This window comes from Anser anser (assembly GCF_964211835.1).
Source record: "Anser anser genome assembly, chromosome: 1".
NCBI lineage: Eukaryota > Metazoa > Chordata > Aves > Anseriformes > Anatidae > Anser > Anser anser.
The window spans coordinates 168,155,058-168,162,178 of NC_139720.1; positions in this window are offsets into that span (position 1 = coordinate 168,155,058).

Genomic DNA, 7,121 nt, shown 5'->3' on the forward strand with positions numbered 1-7,121 from the left:
AGCATCCTACATTTGGGATGGGATACCCCAGGTAGCAGGGGAAGCTGGGGCCCTGCTGGCCAGAGAGCACTTTGCAGGAGAGGACCCAGGGTTTCTGACGGACAGTTTGAACATGAACCACCAATGCACTTTTGCAGCACAGAAGATGAAAACATCCCACACTATGTTAGCCGAAGTTAAACCGACAGGTCAAGGGAAGTGATTATATTCAGAGTTCATTAGACCACATCTAGAGTGTTGTGTCCAGATTTGGGCTCCGCAGTAGAAGATGGACAGACACTGACTTTCTAGAACAAGCACAGCAGAAGCCACTAAGCTGGTTGGGGGGTGCAAAATGTGATGTACGAGGAGATGATATGAGGTCTGCACTTCCAGAAGAGAAGGCTGTTGGTGGGAGACCTTGCTGCTGTAAACAGCTAACAGATGGGAAGCTGTAAAGAAAGTGGAGTCATACTTCTCTTGAAGGTGCATAGTTATAGAGCAAGAGGCAACTAGCACAAACTGGAGCACAGGAAAATCTAAATTGCTACAAAGAAAAAGCATTTTACTATGAGGGTGGCCAAACACTGGAACAGCTTGTACGAAGAGGCTGTGGGATCTCTATAATTAGAACTACTCAGAAGCCAATGGGACACAGCCCTAAGCAACTTGCTCTAGCAGACTCTGCTTTGATTAGGGGAACTGGATGACAGACCTCCAGAGGTACCTTCTGGCTTACCTAACTCCCTCCTTTACTTTCTGAAGACTTTTGTTGTTCACACAGCAATAACAACATGATACAGAAATTTTCCACTGGCTTTCACTTAGGCACTTCGGCAGTCAATGAAGAAACAGCACAAGACACTGGAACAAAATATCTGCTTGGTGCTGTCAAATCTATCTGTCGTGCGTGCATGGAGTGAGACAATTCCTACCAATGTACCCTTATAAAATGTTTGCTTCTCGTCTGTGTATTGGGGAAACAGCTACCTTTCTGTTATTTAAATGATGTTCTTGGACACCATCCGTAAATATATTTGCCAGCCTAAAAGCACAACAACAATATGAGCTGTCACATTAGTAGGCAACATGAACAGTTAGTATTTTCCAGTTAGTGGAAAGCAATTAAGAAACATCAGAGTCACTCCAGTAGTCATCACAATTGGATGATTGTTGTTAATCAGTTACAAATGTCACCTTAAGTAAATCGATAGACAGGTTTTTTGTAAGTAGGACACACCCATTAACAACTCTGGGGATATGCTTTATGAAAAGCAGTAGTTGTCACCAAGTCTGGTCTGTGCTGCAACAGCCATCCTCTGCAGTCAGGTTGGCCAAAATGTCTTCACCTTTTCCTGAAGGGAATTTTTGGTGGCCTGCTGAGTTATTTACTGCCAGTCTGTGGGAGAGGAGAGTTTGAGGTGCAGCGTGAGGATTTTTATTTGTTAAACATAAGGTTGCCAACAACAGATTTCAGCATCCAATTTCCTCCCTCAAATCTTTTATTTATGCTGCCATCAGGGTAAACAAAAAGCAATCCCCAACTACACAGCAGCTTTATATACAAACATGTATTAATATAAGACCAAATATTACTATAAAGTAATTCCTATATGCAAATATATAGATTTGTATTTATTTTTATTGATGAAAGTATTATAACATATAAGAAAATGCTAAATAAAATACTAAATAAAATATCTCATATCTGAATTCATGATAAAACAAATCCTAGTGCTATTTTGAATGACCTAGGCACCTTTAGACTGATAAACCAAGCATCTCAACTGACAGTCAGTGGATTTGTCTGTTTAGTCCTGGGATATATGACATAATTTGTATTTGTTTTGGAAACTCCATTGATGCTGTTCTCAACAGTCTAACGCAGATTGTACTGTGACCTCTTTTGGAAAGATTCATATAATGTAGATAATCTGTTTCTAACAGAAGCATTAAATTCTTAGTGACAGAGATTTTTTCAAGGATCACCTCCTAGAATACAGAATTAAGGGTTATAATTTAAAATCAGTTTCCAATTCAGAAGAACATATGAAGCTGTATCAATGCCTGTAATTGGCATATGTAACGGCAGTGCCATAAATAATGTATGAACAACAATGATTGCTAATCATATTTGGAATCTTGTAAATGTAGCTCTGACTTCATTTGGTTTGAAATCGGAGGAAAACAGTAAAGTTTATGGGGCATGAAGAGCTGCAGTTTCCTGTTACATATACAGGTTTCAAAGGGGTATTAAGAGTGCTTTCAAGCCAGTTGTTTTCTATAAAAGAAATGTTAATTCCTTCAGTAAAAAATACAGGGCTTGGGATTTACACTTGGAGCATTTCTTGTTGAAGAAATAGTATGGTAATGACAGATACTTATTTCTGGCAGATCTTAATATGAAGTTTTCTTCTAATCAGTTCTGTCTTCACTGTTCACTATTTTCTTAACTACATCTAAGAAATATGTAGAAATATGTAGAGAGGAAACAGATGACATCCAGGACCATTATTTTTAATTTATTGTAAGCCTTTCCAATTTCATTAGCTTTCAGTCCTGTAAAAATGTCTCCAGGGTTCAACAGACTACTGATCTCTCATCTTTTAAAGTCACCAACTGTTAGTCCTGAAGAAAAATATAAATTAATAAACCCAGGAAGAAAAGCATCTAGGCAGCACATGAAAAAAATGGTGATTTTCCAAGCTCTCCCATTGCCTTCTTCTCTGTGAGCAAGGTGTCTGGTAGCAAACATTACTTTGATCTCTGGAGAGAGACAGCCTTCTCTATAAATCATGCTGGCAAGAACAAAAGGAAAGCAACACTTTCCTTTGATGCTTTGCCATGCACAGCTGCTGGTCTGGGTACATATAAAAGTAGCCCGCTCCAAACACATCGAGTTGCAGTTCCTCAGCTTTTGGATTAGGAGAGCTGTTGAGCATCACTGTGTTAAGATGCTGTTCTCATCCCCATGCCATGGTAACTTGCCTGCTGTAAGGGTTGGGAGCATGTTTGATTTGAACAGTTTGAATGGCTGTACGCTTATCCTCTGCCTTATTTCCCTGATGTCATTTGTCATGGGTGCAGATCTTGTTCTCATCCTCAGTTTACTCTTGTTCTGTGCAGCATCTCCGCACCCTGCAGTTCCCTTGGCTGGAAGAAAACAAGCTGTCAGCACCGCCTCAGCAAGTCTGTTGCCAGGGCAGAGGCACGTCTGCTCCTCCTAATCATGAGGAGCCAAGACAACGTTTTACGTATGTTCGTTTTATTAAGGACAAGGTGAGACAGTTACTTCAGAAAGAGAAAGTACGGATCAGGAGGTGTAAAGCGGATATCTGGCCCGGGATTAACATGGTGCCTAAAGGCCACAGCCCTGGGCTGCATCTGGTAAAAAATAAAAGTGATCTGATTCTAAGACAAATACAAATAACTTGACATTTAATTGGGGGGTGGGGGATGAGGAAGGAGAAAAAAGGAAGAGGCAAAATACTACGAGAACTGGAGCTTCAGCTTTGCTACCATGATATTTTGTCAAATACAGAGTGGCAAATAAGAGAACTGGTAGTTTCTCAAGGGTTTCTGATACCAAGATTTCTTGGTGCTAATCCTGTCTAAGCACAAATGCTTTGGTACTTCAGAGGTAAGGTAAATTCACAAGAACAAGACATGGCTATTAATGTAAGGCGAACAGATACACGATTTCAAAAAAGAAAGTCAGACAGTTCATTTAAAGGCAGGAAGGAAAAAAATCAAGCGGTGCTTTTACATAAATTGGTTCTCACAGCTGACCTTTTCTTTCTGTCCCTATAGTAAATGTTTGGTCAAGCACTTTATTTCTGCCATTTTAATGACTGCAACCTACTACTCTATGGCCTCTTTTAACATTCACACTTCCCACGGTTCATGCAAAACATATCTATCTATCTATCTATCTATCTATCTAATCTGCAGGTTCATTTAGACACACAAGGATGTTTAGAACATCCTTGCCCTTTGGTCTGATCTTTTCTTACTCCCCACAGAATTCTGCTGCTGTGATCTACCACTCACAGTTCAAATTGTTTGCCTTTCCTTTTGCTTTCATGTACAATGCTTAGATATTCTTTTTCCTGTTCCTCTATCCCTTCTCCATCATGGATGACCACTCAGAAATGATCTGTCAGACAAATAAATTTTTACAGCTAGGATCCTCTATATGATATCTCCTCTTGAGGATATCAACCAAGCATAATCCTCTTTCATCTAGGTAAAAAACCTTTTTTGACTAGGGAGGTAACAAACTTCTTATTTTGTATGGCAGCTATCACTTTGAGAGTAGCATTGTAACCAAATGGTAATGGAGACAATACACTGCTTGCTCCAGAAAGCTGCTGAACTCTATACAGGAATGTGAAGATGTGGATTCCCCCACAGCATTAAAGGTGATAAAAGGGATGGACTCTCAATAAGAGAAAAGAAAGTCAGGCTGCCCTACAGCAACTTATTAAAGGGCGTCAGGAGAGAATCTGAGATCAATAGGTGTTTAAAGGGTAGCTACTGTATGAAGTACATGTTTTTGGAGCAGAAGAAAGTATTGAGAAAGAATGTAGGTGCCTGTGAAAACCTGATTGTTGCTTAAACAAAAAATAAGTAAACTAATAAATAAAAGAAACATAAACTTTCAGGGTCCATGCACTTTGGGCACCTTGAAAATATTTGCCCAATTCAGTGGGAGTTTTGGTTATGTGCACATTTTTTGCCTTTTTTTTTTTTTTTTTTTGCTATTAACCGTACAGCTGAAAACCATTTACTTGACTTATTTACAGAACCATAATTGGAAAAAAAAAAGAATTTTCTTTTCGAGCTTACTCTGTAACAGTATCATTAGTCAAACAAACAATGACATGAAGAGCATGCAGCAATGCAAGTTGAGCAACATCATTTAACCTTTTCATTACTAACAAAATATGCTTATTTTTTCTCTATATGCACCAGCTCATTAAAACTGTTTTGTTTTTTTTTCCTTTTCATTTTAGAAACATTTAGAACATTGTTAGAATGTCATATAAATCCACTTGAGGACAATAACAGGAGAGGTAAACTATGGCATAGACAAGATAAGCTATGGGTAAGTATATATCAGGCTTCTGATATCAGGTATACAGAGCTTGCAGGTCAGTGGAAGTTCAGACCAGAAAGTTAAAAGCAGTTGTGCTAATTTTCAAGATTTTTGGTTCAACTCACTGGTGTTGCCCAGGACTGAAACCATCTCATAGTGGGGCTTTGAGCATGCAAATACCTATAATTTGACATGAACTTCCTTTGAAAATAAAAGAAGCCAGAATTTATGCAGAATTTAGGCTCCTTGAATTCAAAATTGCAGTTCTCGAGTTTCTGTTCAACTGCTACCTAGTCTTGGAAACCTCGTTGCCTTCAAAGTGAGAGTTACTTAGCAGTTAGCTTTTCCCTGCCCATACCTCACTCTTTGTAAGGTTTGTCAGATTATACCCAGAATCACCCAGGGTCTAGAAATTAATTGTTCCCCCAGGTATCTAATAATCATTTCAATTCAGTAAATGTACAGTGAAAACAACCATCATAAATCCATGGATGTGTCACACAGTGGCAATAATCTTCTAAAGTGGCAATTTTCTTTAAAGAGCTGCTGTTACCTTCTCCCCTCAGCCTCTACTCCACGGTTCTATAGAGAACTTAGTAGTTAAGTCACATATCCAAGAAAAGGGAGATTGAAGTCTGCTTCCCATTTTGTCTTGAGATTACCTAAATCAGCAGACTTTTCTAGCTTACAGTGGGCACACAGAGGGAAAGACCTTGCAGAAGCATGTTTGTATTTGTTCCCATTCTTAAATCAGGCAATGCTACCTTTAGCTTTGTGCACAATTTCAAGATTCATTGCATTGGAGCAGAAGCACAAAGAGGGTGAGGGCTATGCTATGTCCCTTGCCCCATGGGCTGTTTAATGAGTGACTTCAACATTGATTTTGAAAGAATGAGGTTTGTGTGAGTGAAAACATCTCAGCTTGTCAGGAGGACAAGCTGTCTCCCAACTTGTCTCTTGCTTTGTTTTCCTCATCTGTCCCTTGTAGTGGGTCAGATGACCTATCTCCAGGATAGTCTACATTTGGATTCCTATTCTTATATTTGACTCTGAAGCACCTGACTCTTCCCATGTAATACAGTGGCATAAGAAAGGACTCCTGGACATAAACACACATTTTGGAACCAGAATATAACTCACTGATGAATCAAATGTCTTACTTTCCATCTATGTTCAGTGCGTATAGGAGGACACTTTGTAAAGGAAGTTCACAGATCTTCTGCTGAGAATTTGTCTGAAGACTCAAGGTTGCTTAAGTTCAGTTTGATTCATTTCACATGCAAAACATTCACTCTTCGGTAATATATTTATGTGTCTCGGGAATGTGATTAAGCAGTAGCCTGGAGATGAGCTGCAGGACTTTCTCCAGATCAGAAGCAAGACCATCACACTATCTTCCCTTCAATCTGGTAGAACAATTTTAACAAGCCTCTAAAAAGTCCTCTTTGGCACACCATTGGCATTGAACATCATCAAAATGCAGTCATATGAAAACTTACAAATACCAAAGCCGAAATCAAATTGCTTAAAGACTACAGTACATGTAATTTCTCTGTGCTTGCCAAAAATTTCTGAACTCATCAAATGTAGGCCTTTCAGAGTCCTTTGTCACCACTGATAAGTAATTCTGAATGTTTCGCCCGCAGCTGAGATACTGCTTGATATATCACGAGATTCCTGAAGTATTTTGCTCAAATAAAGAACTGTGTGTATTTGGGAAATCTTGGGTTGGAGCTGCAGCTGTGAATAGCATCATTCAGACTTAGCCACTGTTTAAGACTTGTACAAGTATCCATCTTTTCTAAAGAAATTCCAAAAGTTTTGTGGGCTTGTTTTTTTCTGTGATACTTCTTGCCAGTCCTTTATTAAGCTTGGGACACATCAGCTGCAATAATAAGTGTGTGACTAATATCTCCCAGTATTTCAAATATCTGATGAGTCAACATGGAGCTTTGGACAGTCGGTGTATATTCCACAGGAATTTTCAGCATATGAGAAAAATTGAACTCAGGAAAAATGATACTTGGGAAAACATTCATACTTA